Source organism: Mobula hypostoma, chromosome 23 (genome assembly GCF_963921235.1).
Source record: "Mobula hypostoma chromosome 23, sMobHyp1.1, whole genome shotgun sequence".
NCBI lineage: Eukaryota > Metazoa > Chordata > Chondrichthyes > Myliobatiformes > Myliobatidae > Mobula > Mobula hypostoma.
The window spans coordinates 2,833,598-2,854,674 of NC_086119.1; the positions used below are offsets into that span (position 1 = coordinate 2,833,598).

The 21,077-nt window shown below is 45.8% G+C and overlaps 1 protein-coding gene across 1 annotated transcript in view; it reads right to left on the bottom strand.

Moving 5' to 3' along the window:
* Positions 1 to 13,121, bottom strand: part of LOC134336876 (unconventional myosin-Ic-like) — a 132,829-nt gene extending 119,708 nt beyond the window's left edge. Inside the window, exon 1 of the mRNA XM_063031477.1 lies at positions 12,984 to 13,121. The gene's annotated coding sequence lies outside the window, so the exon portion shown is untranslated. The remainder of the gene's footprint in view (positions 1 to 12,983) is intronic.
* Between the last annotated feature and the right edge of the window lie 7,956 nt (positions 13,122 to 21,077).

The window sequence follows — 21,077 nt, forward strand, 5'->3', positions numbered from 1 at the left end:
CATAAAGTGACTCTAGGCACAGGAGTGCCTGTACATAAGGCGACCGACAGGAAATGATAAAGTAGTGGTGGTTGGGAGTGTGGAGGGGTGGGTGAGTGGGTGGAGGTGTTGATCAGCCTCTCTGCTTGGTGAAAGTAACTGATTTTGAGTCTGGTGGTCCTGATGTGGATTCTACACAGCTTCCTCCCTGATGGGAGGCGGACGAACAGTCCACTGGGTGGGTGGGATCTTTCATGATGTTACTGGCCCTTTTCCAGCACCTTTCTGTATATCTGTCATTGATGGTGGGTAGGCTGGAGCCAAGATGCATTGACCAGTTTTGACCACCCATTGTAGACTTCCCTCAAGCGCAAACATGAAGAGTGGAGTATATGTTAGCTCCCTGGATGCTCAGTAATGAGGGATGATTAGTGCTCAGCTGAAGATTTCTCTGTTGTTTATTCAGTTTGTCCTTCCCATGCTGGGTGCCCACTTCACGACGGCCAAGCCCTACTGCCTCTGCTCGCTCAGAGCATCCTGCTGTTTCCTGAACCCATGTGCAGTGACTGAAACTGGCCAACACTTGTGGTCCTCTTGCGAAGCCGTGACGGGTCACAGCACTCACGGTTGAGCCTCATCTACGCAGCACAATAGCATAGTAGTTAGCACGACACTTTACCGCGCCAGTGATCTAGGTTCAGACCTGCCGCTGTCTATAAGGAGTTTGTCCATTCTCCGTGTGACCGTGTAGGTTCAGCAGCTCCAGTTCCCTCCCCACTTCCAAAGATGTACAAACTCCTTGGCTGTGGCCAGCTGTACTGGTGCCTGAAGCACGGCCGCACTTGTGGGCTGCCCCCAGCAAATCCTCCGACTGTGTTGGTTGTTGGTGAAAATGATGTACTTCACTGTATGTTTCAATGCTTTGATGTACATGTGACAAATAAAGTTGATCTTTAATCTCATCCCTGACACGTGTACTTCATTGGGGTGGACATGTCCTGGGAGGAAATTCTGCCTGTCTAACTGCCTACCCCTAAAACAGTACACCACAGAAACAAGCCATTCAGCCTAGCATGTCTGTATTGACCATGATGCCAAATTAATCCATGCTTACTCATGACCCCAGCCTGTGGACAGTGTGAGGTCAGTAGCTGCCCCTGTCACATTGAGATGGCGTCTTCTCAGAGTCAGGTTGCTTGTGAATGCAGCCCAAAGCAGTGGTAAACTCTATCCAAGGATAAATACTGGCACGGGATCGAACGTCAACAAGTAAGGGAAAGTTGAAAAGAACATAATACAATGAGAATACATAAAAAATAAATAGATCAGAACAAAAGCAAAATAATGTTTAATGTCATTTTAAGTATTTATAAGGGGGCGCCAGGGTAGCATAATCGTTAGCACAAAGCTAACGAGTTCAGTGTTCAGTTCCCGCATCCCCTGTAAGGAATTTGTACATCCTGCCTGTGGAATGTGTGGGCTTTCTCCGGAAGTTCCAGTTTCCTCCACAATCCAAAGACGTACTGGTTAGTAGGTTAATCGGTTATTGTAACTTGTCCTGTGATTAGGCTAGTGTTAAAGTGGAGGGATGCAGGCCTGGAAAGGCCCATTTCGCACTGTATAGCAATATATAAATAAATAAACAAGATGGCTTTAATACATTATTTGATAGTATGTCCCTAAAATGATGCTAGGCACAGGAGTGTTCTGTAAACAAAGTGACTGGCAGGAAATGATGGGAGTGGGACAATAGGTGAGGCAATTATTTGTACATGTCTTATTGTAACATATAGCAATTTTTATGTACTGCAAAACAGCAATTTTCATGACATATCAGTGATAATAAACCTGATTCTGAAAGGCTGATAGGTGGCCAAAAGTTGGCTGTGGAAAGCTTTGAGCTCAGAACAGGCAGCTGGTTACATCTGGTCTCTGAGAGATACTCCCTGCCTACTGGCACACAGTCAGAAAGCCTGGGAACCTCGACCTACCGAGGCTTCCTTCTCACATCCAGATCCTAGATTATTCCCAAAGGGCCGGAGGCTCTTTGTCAGCCAGGGGTGTGTCGCTGTGAAACAACAGAAAGCGTTCAATTTCCAAATATCTTCCACATGTCGAAGCAGAGTACTAAAACAGAAGCAGGTTTGGATCCTGTTGCCTCGGCATCTTCTGAGTGACAGGCTGCTCTGTTCTCCAGTTCTGAACCAAAGGCTGATGTCTCACCCTCTCCCCTCACTTCCCATTCCCCTTCCGGAATCAGGATCAGGTTTATTATTTCATGCCGTGAAATGTTGTTTTGCTGCAGCAGTACATTACAATACAAACAAATTATGATAAGTTTCAATAAGAAACAAAAAATAAATAAGTTGTGCAAAACAAGAGCAGAATTGTGAGGTAGTGTTTATTGACCATTCAGAAACCTGATAGCAGAGGCCAAGAGTAACCGCCACAGAATTGATAGCTTTGTGGCCAAGTCTGCAGATGATTGAAGATAGGTGGAGGGGCAGGTAGTGATGAGGAAGCAGGGAGTCTGTAGGAGGACTTGGACATATTGGGAGAACGGGTGAAGAAGTGACAGACGGAATATAGTGTAAGTACTTTGTGTCGTGCACTTTGGTACAAGGAAAAAAGGTGTACAGTCAATTGTTTTCTAAATGGGAAGAAAATTCAAAGATGAGAGGTGCAAAGAAACTTGGGAGGCCTTGTGCGGGATTCCCTAAGGTTAACTTGCAGGTTGAGTTGGTGGTAAGGAAGCACAATGCAATGTTAGCATTCATTTGGAGAGGACTAGACTATAAAAGCAAGAATGTGATGCTGAGGGTTTATAAGGCACTGGTCAGACTACACTTTGGGCCCCTTATCTAAAAGCAAAATATGCTGACATTGGAGAGGGTCCAGAGAAGGTTCGCGAGAATGATTTTGGGAATGCAAGGGTTAATGTATGAGGAGCGTTTGATGGCTGTGGACCTGTACTCACTGGAAGAATGAAGGGGGGAATCTCACCGAACCCTATCAAATACTGAAAGGCCTGGATAGAGTGGATGTGCAGAGGATGTTTCCTGTAGTGGAGGAGTCTAGGACCAGAGGACACAGATAGAGTGGATGTGGAGAGGATGTTTCCTATAGTGGGGGAGTCTAGGATCAGAGGACACAGATAGAGTGGATGTGGAGAAGATGTTTCCTATAGTGGGGGAGTCTAGGACCAGAGGGCACAGATAGAGTGGATGTGGAGAGGATGTTTCCTACAGTGGGGGAGTCTAGGACCAGAGGACACAGATAAGAGTGGATGTGGAGAAGATGTTTCCTATAGTGGGGGACTCTTGGACCAGAGGGCACAGCCTCAGAATAGAGGGACACCCTCTTTAGAACAAAGATAAGGAGGAATTTCTTTAGCCAAAGGGTGATGAATCCATGGAATTCATTGCCACGGATGGCTGTGGAACCCAATTCATTGGGTATATTTAAAATGGAGGTTGGCAGGTTCTTGATTAGTCAGGGTGTCAAAGGTTACGAGGAAAAGGCAGAATGGGGTTGAGAGTCACGATGGAATGGCGGAGCAGAGTTGATGGGCTGAGTGGCCTAATTCCACTCTTATGTCTTACGGTTCCACCTCCCTCACCCCCTGCTAGGGTGGGTGGGAGCTCCATCCTGCGGAAAAACCCTTGCCAAGGAAGGACAATTTACAAGAGGCGTCTTCTTTTGGATTAACCATTAGACAAAGACGTTGACGTCAGGAACCTCCACAGACAGAGGAAATCTCTGGGAGTTCTGGGAGGGAGGGAGGGTGGATCCATTACTCTGAAAACACACAAACCCTGTCAATGTCACACTGCCAATTTTTTGATCTTGCTCTGCTGTTACACTCCCCCATATTTCAGCAATCCCACTGGTGAAGGGATGAGAAAGATGTAATGAAAGGTTAAAGATGAAATATTAACTTTATTCGTCACACGTACATTGAAACATACAGCGAAATGTGTTGTTTGCTTCAACAATCAACACCCCGAGGATGTGCTGTGAGCAGCCACAAGTGTCGCCATGCTTCTGGGGCCAATATAGCATGCCCATGCCACAACTTACTCACCCTTACTAATCCATACAAGTCTGGAATGTGGGAGGGACCTGGAGGAAACCCATGTGATCACAGGGAGAAAGTACAACTCCTTACAGACAACAGTGGGAATCAAACCCTGATTGCTAGTACTGTAATCGCTACACTAAATACAAATTCCTTATATGCCCTTCAAGCTGTCATCAAATCTTCTGCTTTGTATGAAACACTCAGATAGAAACTGGGTCCAACATCTCCTCTACACTCAGGTAAGTGTTCCAGCAAATCGCACTGCCATTTCAAAGCTCCACCTGTCCTGAACTCTCCTCCACCTTACTGTGGCTCTGGTGAGACACCACAGGCATCTTCAGAAAGTGTAACAGGCTCAGGACACTCTGCTGGGCTCTGGGAGCTGTGGGTCTTTCAGGAAAACACCTTTAACCACATCCACCCGGCAGTGGTCAGCACAAACGTTGTGCAGCCCCAGAGGGAGATGTGCAGACTGTCAGAAAGCCTCATTCCAAAACTCACCAAGAACTTGCTTGGCTGTCAGTGAGTGCAGACCGATCTATCAGCACAGAGACTCACCCCATCACACAGTACGGCTGTGAAGAGAACCATACAACTTCCTGCTCTTTGTGAACTGTGTATTTGCAAAGAAGGTGTGGGAAAGGATGCAGATAAGATCAGCTTTATTTGTCCAATGTACATCAAAACACAGTGAAATGTGTCATTTACATCGAAGATGTGCTGGGGGCAGCCCACAAGTGTTTCCATGGTTCTGGTGCCAACAAGGCATTCTCCCAATTTACTAACCCTAACCGATACGCGATTGGAAACCCACCTGGCCACGGAGAGAACAGACAAACTCTGTACAGACAGCGGTGCAAAATGAACCCCAATCTCACAGCTGATACTGTTAAATGTTCTGCTATTATGCAGCCAAGCTGCGCACTGACATTCATCCCTAGCAGAGGACCTTCTGGTGTACGGGCAGTGCCCAGGGACGGACACACATCAAGTGCTGCTGGAAGATCATCAACTCAGTAAAAGTCTCCCCAAAACCAGTGGACGTATTGATTTATTTAGAGACAGCACGGTGACTGGCCCCTCAGTCCCAGCAAGCTCACGCTGCCCGGGTGTAACTGTAGTCTTCCAGTACAACGACATTTCCATGGGTGAATGCTGCTAACTGGCACTTTTCAGATGTCAGAGCACCTGCTGAGCGACACACGGATGCTCAGTGCAGCCAAAGCAAAGGTTGGTGGGAGAGGAGCCCAGTCTACGGTGCTGACACCACTGGGTCCTATCAACGACTAGCACCGGACCTCTGTACATCGAATGTACAGACCTGACCACACGATCAATGTAAAGAACTGCTTCGTATCTCTTTTATACACTTTTATGGATTAAGATTCTCTTTGAAATATAAAAGACAGGCACATTTGTACAGTTCTCACCACCCCTCCCATCACATCAGAGAGGCCACTCATCTTAATAGATCATTATCAAACAAAGTGCCCCGTCGTGAACAAGCTATGAATTAAACTGACCTCACACTCACATTTATAATTACACTCATTAGTGGGCGATCACACATTGTTGATTATCACAGACTGCTGCAAGTAAACAGCCATGACATGTCCCCAGGGCAGTCCAAATGTAGCTACAATCATCCTACACTAAATCCGAGATGCTGGAAACACGCAGCACATCAAGCAGCTCCTATGGAGAAAGAGGCAATTTAACAGCTCAGGTTGAGTTTCAACACCAAGACACTCAACACAGTGGCATAGAAACCCCACCGCCAACTAGAGAGACGCAGACACACCAACGCACAAGTATAAATGCTCACAACGGCGTGCAGGCTACGGCGTAAGCTAGTACGTACAAGTGTAAATCAGCCTTAACCCTACTGATGAACAATCACCAACCAGTTTCTTTCTCACAGGTGCTGACCGACCTTCTGCAGATTCCAAGGAACAGACAGTAAGAGCAGGAACCAGCCACTCAGCTCTTAGAATCTTCTCCACCCTGGATACCCGCCCACCAGGACCTGACCCACCCTCTCCCCGCACAGGCCATGATCCTTTTAACATTAAAAAATAGCATTATTGCACATTGAGAAATGAAAACATACAGTGAAATGTATCATTTGCATCAAGTCAAAATCAGTGACATTTATGCTGGGGGAAGCCCAAAGTAACATCATGTTTCCGGTGCCAACGTAGTATGCCCACAACTCACTCATGCAAACCATAAGAAAATATCTACCTCCTTCCTGAATTACAATTTATTCTCTGTGGTGGAGAATTGCACAGCTTCACCGTAGTCTGACTTTGATTTCAGATTGCCATTATGTGGACTTCGTAGTACATTTAAACATTAGATTAGTTTTATTTGTCATATGTACATCACAATATACAGTGAAATGCATAATTTGTGCCAATGACTAACACAGCCTGAGGAGGTGCCGAGGGCAGCCCACAAGTGTCACCATGCCCCTGGCACCAACGTAGAACGTCCGCAACTTCCTAACTCTAACCCTTACAGCTTTGGACTGTGGGAGGAAACTGGAGCACTTGGAGGAAACCCATGCAGTCATGGGGAGAACGTACAAACTCCTTACAGATAGCACCAGGAGCTGAGCCCAGTCACTGGCTCTGTAAAGCGTTACGCTAATGAGCCGCCCATTTTAAGAGTTTGCTATTGCAGTTCACAAAACTGAGCCCCCAAGTGAAACACAGTAAACAACAGCCAAATATCCATTGCTCAAGTAAGTTTTTGGCAGCAATATTGACAAGGTAGTAGCAAGAAGAGCAGCCCTGCCTTCCCCCAACCCCCAATTATTACTGAGGAATGTTATCCCTCCATGTCTGTCCCTTTAAAACAGAGATGAGGAGTTTCCTTAGCCAGAGGGTGGTGAATCTGTGGAATTCATTGCCACGGATGGCTGTGGAGGCCAAGTCATTGGGTATATTTAAAGCAAAAGTTGATAGGTTAGAAATATAGAAAATCTACAGCACAATACAGGCCCTTCGGCCCACAATGCTGTACCAAACATGTCCTTACTTTATAAATTACCTAGGGTTACCCATAGCCCTCTATTTTTCTGAGCTCCCATGTACCTGTCCAGGAATCTCTCAAAATATCCTATTGTATCCACCCCCACCACAGTCGCCAGCAGCCCATTCCACGCACTCACCACTCTCTCCATAAAAAACTTACCCCTGACATCTCCTTTGTACCTACTTCCAAGCACCTTAAAACTGTGTCCTCTCGTGCTAGCCATTTCAGCCCTGGGAAAAAACCTCTGATTATCCACATGACCAATGACTCTCATCATCTTAATCGGTCAGGGTGCTAAAGGTAACGGGGAGAATAATGGGGTTGAGAGGGATAATAAATCAGTCATGGTGGAATGGCAATACAGACTCAATGGGCTGAATGGCCTTATTCTGCTCCTATGTCCTATAGTCTTCACAAACAAGAGAGAATCTGCAGGTTCTGGAAATCAAAGTAAATCACACAAAATACTGGAGGAACCCAGCAGACCAGGCAGCATCTATGGAAAAGAGTAAACAGCCGACGTTTCGGGCCGAGACTCTTCATCAGGACTCTTGCCTTCAAACGGATCGCACTTTCCTGACACTGCAGTGGGTTGGATTCTGTAATAAACCATGATGTCTTGACTGTACGTCAACTTGCACTGAACTAACACCAGTTTCAGGCGCCTGGTTTCACTCCTAATCCCAGATACGAGGAGTCGTAGACAATTAGTTATACAGGAAGGAAAAAGGCCCTTTCTAAGCAAGACCCATATCCTTCTAAAGATTCCTTGTCCACAAACCTGTCCAAATAGTTTTTGCACATTCTCCCCATGAAGGCCTGGCTCTGCCCCGGGTACTCCGGTTTCCTCCCACACCCAAAGATGCACTAGGACGTTAACTGGACATCGAAATGCCCAAAAAGGATCAAAGTGCAGTTGACAGTCATTTGAGAGACAGACTGAGTTGCAAAGGAGATGGGCAGTGATGGGATTGCCTCCTGGGAGCCAGCAAGAAGCTGACCTCTTTGGCTCCTTTCAATGGCCTGGTGTTGCTGTAAGTGTGGTAAAGAACGGAAGTCAAAGGGCTGTTGGTGATTGTGAGCTACTGGGTGCACAGGCAGAGGCTCCTCATCGGGGAACGCCTGGGAATTTGACAGAAATGATTGGCACTAAGTTAACTAGAATAGGATAGTTTGGCAGAGATGGGGAAATCCCATAATGATTACAGTGTGGAAGGAGACCAGCCAGTGAATCAAGACCCTGCCTATTCAGATTTAAATTTTAGATCAGCTTGATTTGTCATGTATAGATTGAAACAGAGTGAAATGTGTCATCTGTGTCAATGACCAACAGTCTGAGGATGTGCTGGGGGCAGCCCACAAGTGTCTCCACATTTCCAGTGCCTTCCTAACATGAACACAAACTACTAACCCTAACCGGAACACCTTTGTGATACCAGAGAAAACTGGAACATCCGGGGGAAACTCCCCATGGTCATGGGGAGAACTTACACACTCCTTACCGACAGCAGGAAGTCCCTCGCCTCTCCCTGAAATCCTTCCCTTCAATACTTACCCAACTGGCTTTCCAATGCCTCTACTACTCCACTGGCCCTGGATCAAGCACTCACTGTGTTAACAAAAGAAGATTTCTTCATTCCTTTCAGTTCTTCTGTCACCACCATTCTTCCCTTATCTCTAAACAAATAAAAAACAACTCCCTCACTCTTCACCTCTGTGCCTCATGAGGCCCAGAAACCTAGGCGTTTTGTTTCAAAGCTAACCTGCCCTGCAACTTTCAATGAACAATGCAAACATGAGGACGAGAACCAGAGTAAGCAGCCTGGCCCTGAGGCCATTCAATAAGATCACAGAGTATTCTTTACCTCAGTACACTTGCAGACACTAACCCCCTATCCTTGCATTGCATCTGGGTAGCCTCCAACCTCAGGGCATGTAACATCCGGTCATTTCTCCTCCCTTCCCCCATTCCCCATTCTGACTCCCTCTTATCCCTTCTCTTCTCATCAGCTGCCCATCTTTTCCCTCTGGTGTCCAACTTCCTTTCCTTGCTCCTATGGTCCACTCTCCTCAATGAGATTCCTTCTTCTTCAGACCTTTTACCTCTTCCACCCATTCCCTCAGCTCCTTAATTCATCCCCCTCACCCCATCCGCCACCTTCCCCCTCACCTAGTGTCACCTATCACCTGCCAACTTGTACTCCTTCCCCACCCCTCACCTTCTCACTCTGGCTTCTTACCCCTTCCTTCACAGTCCTGATAAAGGCTCTCAGACTGAAACATCGACTGTTTATTCTTCTCCATAGGTACTGCCTGACCTGCTGAGCTCCTCCAGCATTTTGCATTGTTGCTCTGTGTTTGTGTTTATCCTTGGATTGCTTTCTGTCTTGCTTAGCTCTCCTGTCCCTGTACCCTTTTAGTGTTACTGTATACTGTACATATCCCCTCTTCACACGGACTAAAAGAAATATTTTGTCTTACTGAGTGTACAATTTCATCTGCCACTTCAGACTTCATGTGAATGAAAACTATGAGGAGCATTTGCTGCCTCTGGAGTTTAGAAGAACGAGGGAGGGATTTCACTGAAGCCCGTCAAATATTGAACGACCTCGAAAAAGTGTCATGGACAGGATGTTTCCCATAGTGGGAGAGTCTAGGACCAGAGGGCACAGCCTCACAATCTTTAGAACAGAGCTGAGGAGGAATTTCTTTTGCCAGATGGTGGAAAATCTGTGAAATTCATTGCCACAGATGCTGACAAGACCAGTATATTTAAAGCCGATAGATACTTGATTAGTAAGTGCGTTAAAAGTCACAAGGGAATGGGGTTGAGATGGAAAATAAATCAACCCAGACCGAATAGGGGGGGCCACAGTAGTGCAGCAGTTTGCTGTCAGAATTTGGAGTTCAATTCCAGCGTCCTCTGTGAGGAGTTTGTACATCCTTCCCGTAAGTGTGTCGGTCTCCTCAGGGTGCTCTGGTTTTCCCTCAGTCCAAAGGCACTGGTTAGTAGGTTAATTGGTCATTGTAAATTGTCCTGTGATTAGCCTGGGACTAAATCCGTGGGTGGCTGCGCAATGCAGAGGGCTGTATCACGGTGCATCTCTAAATAAAAAAATATAGCAGAGCAGACTCGATAGGCTGAATGGCCTAATTCTACTCCTTTGTCTTATGGTCTTTAGTAGTCTGCTTCACGTACTTCACCATGCCTCCAACTCCAGTGTCATTTGTAGATTTGGAAATTATGCCTTGTACATTAAGTACAAGTTGCTAATGTACTTCAAGGACAAACCTGGTCCTGTTACTCAGTCCAGGGAACCACATTCTACACTTCCCAATGGTCTAAAGTACCTGTAAAAGGCCAGAGTAGCAGAAATAACTGCAATCCAACAGACAGCACAGAAGGGGCTGAAACCCAATTACATTCTCTGGAACCAGAGGAGATAACTTCACCAGCCAAACAGTCAACTGTTCCCACACCCTATACACTCACTTTCAATGACTCTTCACTCTGTTTTCCTATTTATTGCCTAGTTATTTATTATTAATTTTGGGGTTTTTTTTGCATTTGCGTAGTTTAATATCTTTTCCACATTGGTTATTTACCCATCTTCTTTTGTGCAGTTTTTCATGGATTCTGTTGTGTTTCTTTGTACTTACTATGAATATCCACAAGAAAATTAATCTCAGGGCTGTACACATATGCTGCCATCTATGTACTTTGCCTCTCTCATGGTCTGAGTCAACGTTCCCTATGTAGTTTGAACTTTCCTCACCGTAATGAGTACAGTCTCTGACTCGCCCACCTGATCACCCTGGTCTGGAGATCAGGCCAGGGTGAACCGGTCAGAACCCACTAGTGGAGGTGCGTATCCCAGACATGAAAGGACCAAACATAAGTGGGCCTTGAAACAACATCCTCTTACATACAAGTTGCTCTGCAGCTTGTGTCACCAAACACTCGAGCAGATTTCCACAGGTGTACTGTGGAGAACATTTTAACTGGTTGTATCACCGGCTGGTGTGGGGGGGCTGTTGCTTAAGGTGAGAAAAAAGCTGCGGAGGGTTGTAAACTCAGCCAGCTCCATCACAGGTACTAGCCTCGCTACCATTGCATACATCTTCAATAGACAATGCCTCAAAAGGGCAGCATCCAGCATTAAGGACCTCCACCACCCCTTCTCGTTGCCACCATCAGGAGGCAGGAACAGCTTCTTCCCCTCTGCCATCAGATTTCTGAACAGACAATGAACCCAAGAACACTAATCAGTATTTTTGTTCTCTTTTTGTACAACTTATTTGTACACACATTTAAACAACAAATTTGATACATGTCAGTGATAACACACCAGATTCTGAACCTCATGCTGCTTTTTCTCAAATAAGTAATTTTGTGTGACCAGTTACAGTGGTTATTGAAGAGGTGCAGTCAACGTTTCAGGCCGAGACCCTTAGTCCTGACGAAGGGTCTCGGCCTGAAACGTCTGCTGCACCTCTTCCTACAGATGCTGCCTGGCCTGCTGCGTTCACCGGCAATTTTGATGTGTGTTGCTTGAATTTCCAGCATGGGCAGAATTCCTGTTGTTAGTGGTTATTGAAGTACAGTAGAAGTTATTAAGCTGAAGTCACATGGTGATGTCTCGGAGAAGTTAGCAGCTGACCACCAGCGGAAAGCCCAGCCAGGGTCACTGCCTTTCCTACTTGTCACATAGATGCCATTCTCAGAAGCTCAAGGCATATTTTCAATTATTCCACCAATGCAGTAAGCATTTGGGTAAATTAACAAACAAATGTCAAGTACTACTAAGAGCATGAAAAAAAAACTGAGTATAGAGACTTGATGAAGGGTCTCGGCCCAAAACGTCGACTGTTTATTCCTTTCCATAGATGCTGCCTGGCCTGCTGGGTTCCTCCAGCATTTTGTTACTCTGGATTTCCAGAATCTCTTGTATAGAATGTGGGGTAGGAACAATCATGGTATCTGTGCAAGGTTCTCTCTCTCACTGCCCCTCCCGGGGCCACAGTTCCCCCCAAGGACAGACACAACATGACGTGGGCATGCTTTGATGCCCCGGGCAATAACTGGCGGTCAGAACACTGCTCAGAGAACGAACTATTCCACTCTACGAGATTTCCTGCTTTCAAATGCAAGTTTATTGTATACAACCCAATGAAACAACCACGGTGCACGTATATCACACACGTACAACACGTAATAAAAGATAATTCAACATGCACAGCACAGATAAAGAGCAAAAGGCTCGCTGTCCTAGTGACGAGATCTCAGTGGTGGCAGGGTATTCATTAGTCTCACAGCCTGAGGGAAGAAGCTGTTACCCAGTCTGACAGTCCCAGTCCTGATGTTTCTATACCTCCTTCCTGCTGGAGACCTGAGGAGATTCCACTAACGTCGTTTTCTTCAACACAGAAAAGTTTATCCTCAGCTACCGATCTATTCACCCTGTGTATAGAATACCCCCACCTTCCTTCCCGTCTCAGGGTGTAACTACTCATACACTTCCAACAGAACGCCGCCTGGAGATATCCACACTGATCAGACGATGTGTGGCAGCCACGCTACTGACCGCGGTAGCTGGGAGTTCAGCTCACAGCGTAAAAAAAAATCAATGGCGAAGACAGTACGAAGAGAGAGATAACAGACTCACATAGAAACAGACCCCTCTCCCACCAGCTCCACATGCCCACACCTAGCACAAACCATTCCTCCCTCCCGAGCACTGAGTCTTTGGGCGCCTGAGCCTCTCTGTATAGAGGCCAGTAGGAGCAGCAGCTTCTGAAGGGAGCGTCTGCCATGTGCAGAAGGCTCGGGTCACATTCAGTGTGGGAAAGCAGTTAGAGAAATCACTACACAACGCGCACTTACCCGGCACACTTGGCTACGTTACAGTACTCTTCAGCAGACAAGTTGGTAAATGCTAGCCTGAGGGGTGGGGAGAAATGGGCAGGACTGCAGATCCTCTAACCATCCAGGACCCGAATCTGAGCCCGGGACACACCTTCCATACACAATGACCTTGCAACAGGAAGAGCTCTCTGCCAATCACAGCCAGCGCGCCAATGAGGTCATCGAGCGCTGACGTCAGGGGGGAACCCGAGGGAATTCCCGGGCCGGTTCGCAGCAATCCGGTAGGTGGTCGAGCAAAGTGAGCGACAACCAGACGCCGTTGTTCACGACGCCGGTTGGCTGCCCCCCTGAGTCCGGATGATCACCGCGTGGCCGCTAGTTCCGGCCGCCTCGTTGGAGCGGAGGCCGCATGAATCCCCTCGCTTCCCCCCCGCCACCGAAAAAAGGATCCTATTTAAAGAAGCCGAGGCGTAGAACGCCGATCGGGGTTGGAACTCTGCCAGTCTGGGTCGGGTATTGGGTGGAGGGCTAAAGAGTTCTGGTTAGGAACCGGCGTGTACTGGCAACTTCTCTCTGCTCACCCGCCCCTCGAGTTGCCGGTTATTCGCAGCACCGGCCGGTTTATCCACAGCGACCCACTAACAACTATGCAGTTAGAGATGAAAGCGGGAGCCCGGCCCCCTCGGACCTGCCCGTGCGCAGAGTCCAGCTCACTGCCCGCCCAGTTACAGACGCTAGATTTCCAACACGTGGATTGGAGAGATCTCCTGTCTGGGAAGGACAGAGAGAGCCAGCGCAAAATGATCAAATACCGCAAAAAGGAACCGAGAACGGCCACAGATTCTGCAGTCAAGGGATGATTAACGTCGACCCCGTTATTATTAGCCAGAATTATTATCAATTCCAGCAGGAATAAAGGTGTCAATCTTTTACAGGAAGTGTAATTTAAGCAGAACCAGAATATGGGAAACGAAACAGTTACTGTTTCATCAGAACGGAGAGAGGAAAAACCAGTTAATCGGGGTAGGGAGGGGCATGGGTGCTGCGGGTGTCTAGGGTCAGGTGAAATAACGCTCCAGTGGGACACGGCAGGAATTGGTGCCCAGTCCCAATCTACAATAACACACAAGATGCTGGGGGAACTCGCCAGGTCACAGGTAGCGTTTGTGGAGAGTCAACGTTTCGTGCCGAGACATAGCTGCTGACTGACCTGCTGAGTTCCTCCAGCATTTTGTGTGTGCTACTCTGGATTTCCAGCATCTGCAGAATCTCGTGTTCCAATCGACAACAACCCGGCTCATCTGGGACTTCGATGTTATCGGATTCACTATGTTCCAAGGCTGAAAAACAGTGAACCGAGCCCGTGCCCTCAGGAATATAATTTTTTAAAAACGTGTACCTTTGCTGTCAAATGCAACTGGATTTCACTATGACAAAAATGCAAATTGCCATTGCTGGACCCGTATGTCCTATGTAGCTAACAGCCACACCGTGGCTTTGAGAAACACCCTTGAATTATTCGGAGTTAGAATCAGGTTTAATATCACTGGCATATGGTGTGTAATTTTGTTTTGCGGCAACAGTTATGTTGCAATATATAAAAATACAAAGTTACAATAAGAAATGTATAAAAACCAATAAATAGTGCAAAAAGAAAGCAAGATAGGTAGTGTTCATAGACCGTTCAGAAATCTGATGGCGGAGGGGAAGAAGCTGGCCCTAAAATGGTGAGTGTGTGTCTCTAGGCTCCTGAACTTCTCTGTTTCTAGCAATGAGAAGGGGACATGTCTTGGGTGGTGGGGGCCCTTAATGATGGATGCTGCCATTTTGAGGCATCGCTCCTTGAAAATGCCCTCGATGCTGGGGAGGCTGGTGCCCATGATGGAGCTGGCTGAGGTTACAACCCTCTGCAGCTTTTCCCGATCCTGTGCAGTGGCCCCTCCGTTCCAGACGGTGATGCTGTCAGTCAGAATGCTCTCCATGGTACTTCCGTAGAAATTTGCTGGAGACCAATTCTCCTGAAACTCCTGATGAAATATAGCCGTTTGGTCCCTTCTTTGTGATCACAATATATTGGGCCCAGGACAAATCTTCAGATATGTTGACACCCAGGAATTAAAACTGTTCATTCCTTGCACTGCTGATCCCTCTCTCCGATATTCCACTAATGTCACTTCAGTATTTTTCACACTACTACAGCCTGTCCTACAACCTTTGTACCATCCTCCTGTTCTGCACTCATCATTGTACTTACCCGGTATTTATTACTACTACATATACCAGGGGTGATTGATAAGCTCGTGGCCTAAGGTAGAAGGAGATGAGTTATACAGCTCTCGTTACATGCACATGCAGACCAACTCTTTGAGTGATTATGCAGAAAGTTTGAAGTTAATAACTCATCTCCTTCTACCGTAGGCCACGAACTTATCAATCGCCCCTTGTACTCTTTACTCTGTGAGCTTTACACCAACAAGGAATTTCATTGCACCCTTGTGTATATGACAATAAACTAATCTAGTCTTGTCTTCAGTGGTGGGATGGAGATACGTCTTTACCAAAGGAGGTGTAAGATGCTCCTTCCCTCCACTAGACTGCGGGTCATCCTTCAGCGGGTGTAGCATTTGCTTAGCCCCCGATCACGGTCACATGAAACCATGGGAGCAGGTGGCGCACATCACAAGTCCTGGTTATGCGACCACTGACGGCAGACAATCTCTGATGAGTAATGATAATGGCTGACTTGTAAAGACATTGCCCAGAAGACAATGGCAAACCACTCCTGTAGAAAAATTTGCCAAGAACAATCATAGTCATTGACAATGATCGCCTTCATCATGACAAAGCACATAACAATGATGTCATACGATACAGCACATGATAATGTCATACGACAAGCACATGATGATGATGTCATACGACACAGCACATGATGATGAATCTAATCTTTGGCTGTTTCTTCCTCAAAAGGCAATGGGAGCAGAGTTTCTGAATATGTTAAGACACGTATGCTCTTGGTAAACAAAAAAGTGATTTTTTTACTGGAAGTGAGCAGGAATGTGGAGAGAAAGCTACAGTCCAATTGGCCATATCTTACTGAACAGAAGATCAGGATGGAGAGGGTGACTGTCCAGGCCCTGTTCCTAATACATGTGCTCCATATTCACACCCTTCCTGGGTCGATATTGAAAGCACTCGCTGACAACTTGATGAAAAGTGCTGTGGAATGTGTCTGAACTAGCTCCTATTGTAACCAATCCCTGCCCTCGCCTCCCTAGCAACCAGAACATCTTCAAGGAGCGATGTCCGTTATTAAGGACGCCCATCACCCAGGACATGTCCCCTTCTCATTGTTACAATCAGGAAGGAGGTACAGGAGTCTGAAGGCACACACTCAACGATTCAGGAACAGCTTCTTCCCAAACACAAAATACTCTGCAGATGCTGGGGTCAAAGCAACACTCACAACATGCTGGAGGAACTCAGCGGGTCGGGCAACATCTGTGAAAACGAACAGTCAATGTTTCGGGCCGAGACCCTTCGTCAGGACTGAAGGGTCTCGGCCCGAAACGTTGACTGTTTGTTTCCACGGATGCTGCCCGACCCGCTGAGCTCCTCCAGCCTGTTGTGCGTACAGCTTCTTCCCCTCTGCCATCAGATTTCTGAATGGACAATGAACCGATGAACATACCTCACCACATTTTTTTCTCTTTTTGCTCTATTTATTTAATTTAACTTTTTAAATATATATAAATACTGTAATTTACAGTTTTTATTATTTTTAAATCTGATTCTGAAATTGCTGTGCCTTCATACTGGACTGCATGGGTGCCTGCTGGCCGCCTGACTAGTTCACCTCCATTGCAGCTCAGCACTCTTGTTATCAAGAGAAGATAGGGATGATATCTGGTCACTTAAATATCTATTCAGACTCTGGCTTGCTTTGTGCCACCACAAACAATGGCATAGTTTTTGTACGGGCTGTTATTTCCTCTGGGAGAATCTGCTTTCTTCCTCAATGTTTATGAGAAAGCTTCTCAGCACTGTTCCCTCGAAGCTGCGTGGGTGCACGGCCATGCAGTAACTGAAATGCTCCCATACACATAGCCTTTGCTGCAGTGCAGCTGAATTTTCTTTTGTATAAAGTTTTATGAAAGTGCCGTGCAGTTTTCAGGTCATGTAAACATTTCTAGCTCAGAGCAACAGTTGGTCTGCGCAGCTGTAAAAAAAATTAAGAGGGAACATTGCTTCTCAAATTTTCACTTCTCTGGTAATACCCTGCAATGACCAGTCATATTGGAAAGAACCATGAGATGATTTACTTCTCCATAAGAGAATGCTCAAAATCTCAGGTTACTCTGAGTCCCCTTTTTTTTACAAAATTATAAACGTTTATTTACAACACACATACACAAGGTACGGACATTCAATATTTACAAAAGAATACTTAAATTAAAATATGATTACTACTGTCTATAAAACAGTCAATACACCAGTCGGCCCACTGTTCCCTGAAGTGCCCCACTGTACCCATTGCTCCCTCTCCAAGGACAGCCAGGTACAAACGTATCCTCGGAAGAGGGGCAGGCAGTTGGCCTGGGCAGCGCCCTCCACCTTCCGCCGCCTAGACCCATGAATGGCCAGCGTGGCCAGGCCCAGTACCAAGCCCACCAGGATATCCTCCTCACGCCCTGCCCCCTTCCGAACTGAGTGCCCATAGACGAGGGGCACAGGACTAAAGTGCAGCCAGAACCGTAGCAGCAGCTCCTTGAGAAACTCAGAGAGCGGCTGCAACCTCTCACATTTGTGTAGGTGGTACACTGACTGCTCCCGGACAGGTGGAGGGGGTGTCAATGAACCTGCTCAAAAAGCTGTTGTACAGTACTGCCCAACACTGACACTGTGGCACCCCTCAGTGTCGCCCTGCCCACACTGTAGCACCCCTTCAGTAGTACCCCTCTATAATGAGCATTGCCCCCCCCAAGAACTCATCGTTCCTTGGAACGGCAGTCTGAGAATTCAGTACTCCCTTAGTCTTGAACACCTTGCATTGTAGGACTCTCAATACTGTCCCTTCAGTAATGTGCACCCTCTCAATACAGTATGATGGAGCTGAGGATGAGCCAGCAGGTTTACAAGTCGATGAGGGGTGTAACATGAATGTAAGGAAAGACAAACCAATGATTGGGTATAACTGCAGACAGTGCAAAGAGTTAAATTGTAACACAGAAGCAAAATTCCTAAGGGTGAAGAATACAGGACTGAAGATGCTGTACTTAAATGCACATAGCATTCAGAATAAGGCGGACAAACACGTGGCACAATTAGAGATCGGTCAGTATGACGTTGTGGGCATCACTGAATTGCAGCTGAAAGAAGGCCATATTTGGGAATATAAAGGATATACTTTATATTGATAGGACGAACAAGAAGGTATCAGCAGTGGTGTGGCGCCATTGGTAAGAGATGGAATTACTTTAGGAAGTGGTGACATAGGGTCAGAGAATATCAAATCTTTGTGGGTGGAGTTAAGAAACTGCAAAGGTGAAAAAAACACTATGGGAATCATATATAGTCCTCCAAATAGTAACCAGGATGTGGGGTTGAGATTGCAAAGGGGAGCTGGAAAGGGCATGTAATTAGGATAATGACACAATTGTAATTTATGACTTCAATTTGCAAAGGGATTGGAAAAATCAGGTTGGTGTCAGATCGCAAGAGAAAAAATTTGTTGAATGCCTACGAGATGGCTTTTTAGAGCAGTTTTGTGCTCAAGCCTACTAGAGGAAAAGCTATCTTAGAATGGGTGTTCTGTAATAATTCAGATTTTATTTGTCAGCTTAATATAAAGGAACCCTTAGGAGGCAGTGATCATCATATGATTGAATTCACACTGCAATTTGAGAGGGAGAAGCATAAGTCACATGTATCAGTATCACAATGGAAAAAAGGGAATTACAGAGGCTTGAGGGAGGAGCTTGCCCAGATGGATTGGAGGAGAACACTGACGGGGATTATGGCAGAACAGAGGTAGCAGAAGTTTCTAGGAATAGTTCACAAGGTGCAGGATAGACATGTCCCACAGAAGAAGTTGTTCCCAAATGGCAGGGGTAGGCAACCGTGGCTGACAAGGGAATTAAGGACTGTGTAAAAGCCAAGGAAAGGGCATATAAGGTAGCAAAAGTGAGTAGGAGATTGGATGACTGGGAAGCTTTTAAAATCCAACAAAAGGCAACTAAAAAAGCCATTAAGAAGGGAAAAAATGGAATATGAAAGCAAACTAGTCAATAATATAAAGCAAGATACCAAAAGGTTTTTCAGTTATATAAAGAGTAAAAGGGAGGTGAGAGTTGATATTGGACCACTGGAAAATGATGTTGGTGAGGTAGCAACAGGCGACAAAGAAATGGTAGATGAACTTAATAAGTACCTAGCTTCAGTCTTCACTGTGGAAGACACGAGCAGTGTGTCAGAGGTCTGAGAGTGTCAGTGAGCAGGAGTGAGTGCTGTTGCTATTACAAAGGAAAAAGTGTTAGGCAAACTGGAAGGTCTTAAGGTGGATAAGTCACCTGGACCAGATGGACTACATCCCAGAGTCCTGAAAGAGGTTGCAGATGAGATAACAGATGCATCGATCATTATCTTTGAAGAATCACTTGATTCTGGCATGGTCCCAGAGGACTGAAAAATTGCAAATGTCACTACACTCTTTAAGAAGGGAGGAAGGCAAAAGAGAGGAAATTATATGCCAGTTAGCCTAATTTCAGTGGTTCAGAAAGTGTTGGAGTCCATTATCAAGGAAAATATTTCAGGGTACTTGGAGACTAATGGTAAAATAAGTCAAAGTCAGCATGGTTTCTGTCAAGGGAAATCTTGCCTGACAAATCTGTTAAAATTCTTAGAGGAAGTAACAAGCAGGGTGGACAAAGGAGAGGCAGTACATGTCATTTACTTGGATTTTCAGAAAACATTTGATAAGGTGCCACGCATGAGGCTGCTTAACAAGAAAAATCCTATGGGGTTCCAGGAAAGATACTGGCATGGATAGAGGAATGGCTGACAGGCAGGAGGCAGTGAGTGGGAATAAAGGTGCCTTTTCTGGTTGGTTGCCAATGACTAGTGGTGTTCCTCAGAGGTCAGTATTGGGACGGCTACTTTTCACATTGTTTGTCAATGATTTAGATAATGGAATTGATGGTTTTGTGGATAATATGAAGATAGGTGGAGGGGTAGGTAGTGCTGAGGAAGCAATGAGATTGCAGCAGGACTTAGACAAATTGGAAGAATAGGCAAAAAGGTGACAGATGGAACAGTGTTGGGAAATGTACGATAATACATTTTGGTACAGGGAACAATAGTGTGGACTATTATCTAAATGGGGAGAAGGTTCAAACATCAGAGGTGCAAAGGGACTTAGGAGTCCTCATGCAAGACTCCCAGAAGGTTAATTCACAGGTTGAATCTGTGGTAAAGAAGGCAAATGCAATGCTGCCATTTATTTCAAGGAAAATAGAATATAAAAACAAGGAGATAATGCTGAAGCTTTATAAGACACTAGTCAGGCCACACTTAAGAGTATTATCAACAGTTTTGGGCCCCTTATCTCAAAAAGGATGTGTTGTCATTGGAGAGAGTCCAGAGAAGATTCATGAGGATGATTCCAGGAATGAAGGGGTTAACATATGAGGAGCATTTGGCCGCTTTAGGCTTGTACTCACTGGAATTTAGAAGATGCTTGGGAATCTCATTGAAACCCACTGAATGTTTTCTTAAATAGTGTGCATATGACTCAGATTTTACGCCGAATAAACTGGATGCTAGATTTAAGGACTGGACAGCGAAAGGAATAACAGCTATCTGCAATATAATGAAAGGAGGAACACTGTTCAGTTTTGAAATGCTCAAAGAGAAACACTTATTAGAAAAACAAGACTTTTACCGGTATTTACAGATGCAACAGTATGTTAATAGGACGGTTAAAAATGTAACCAAGGCAAGTACATGTCTGATAGAGCTATTTAGAAAAGCATACAATTCAGACAACGGTAGTAGAATAATTTCAAGCATTTATAAGGGTTTGTTAAATCTTAAAACACATTTGACTTCATACAT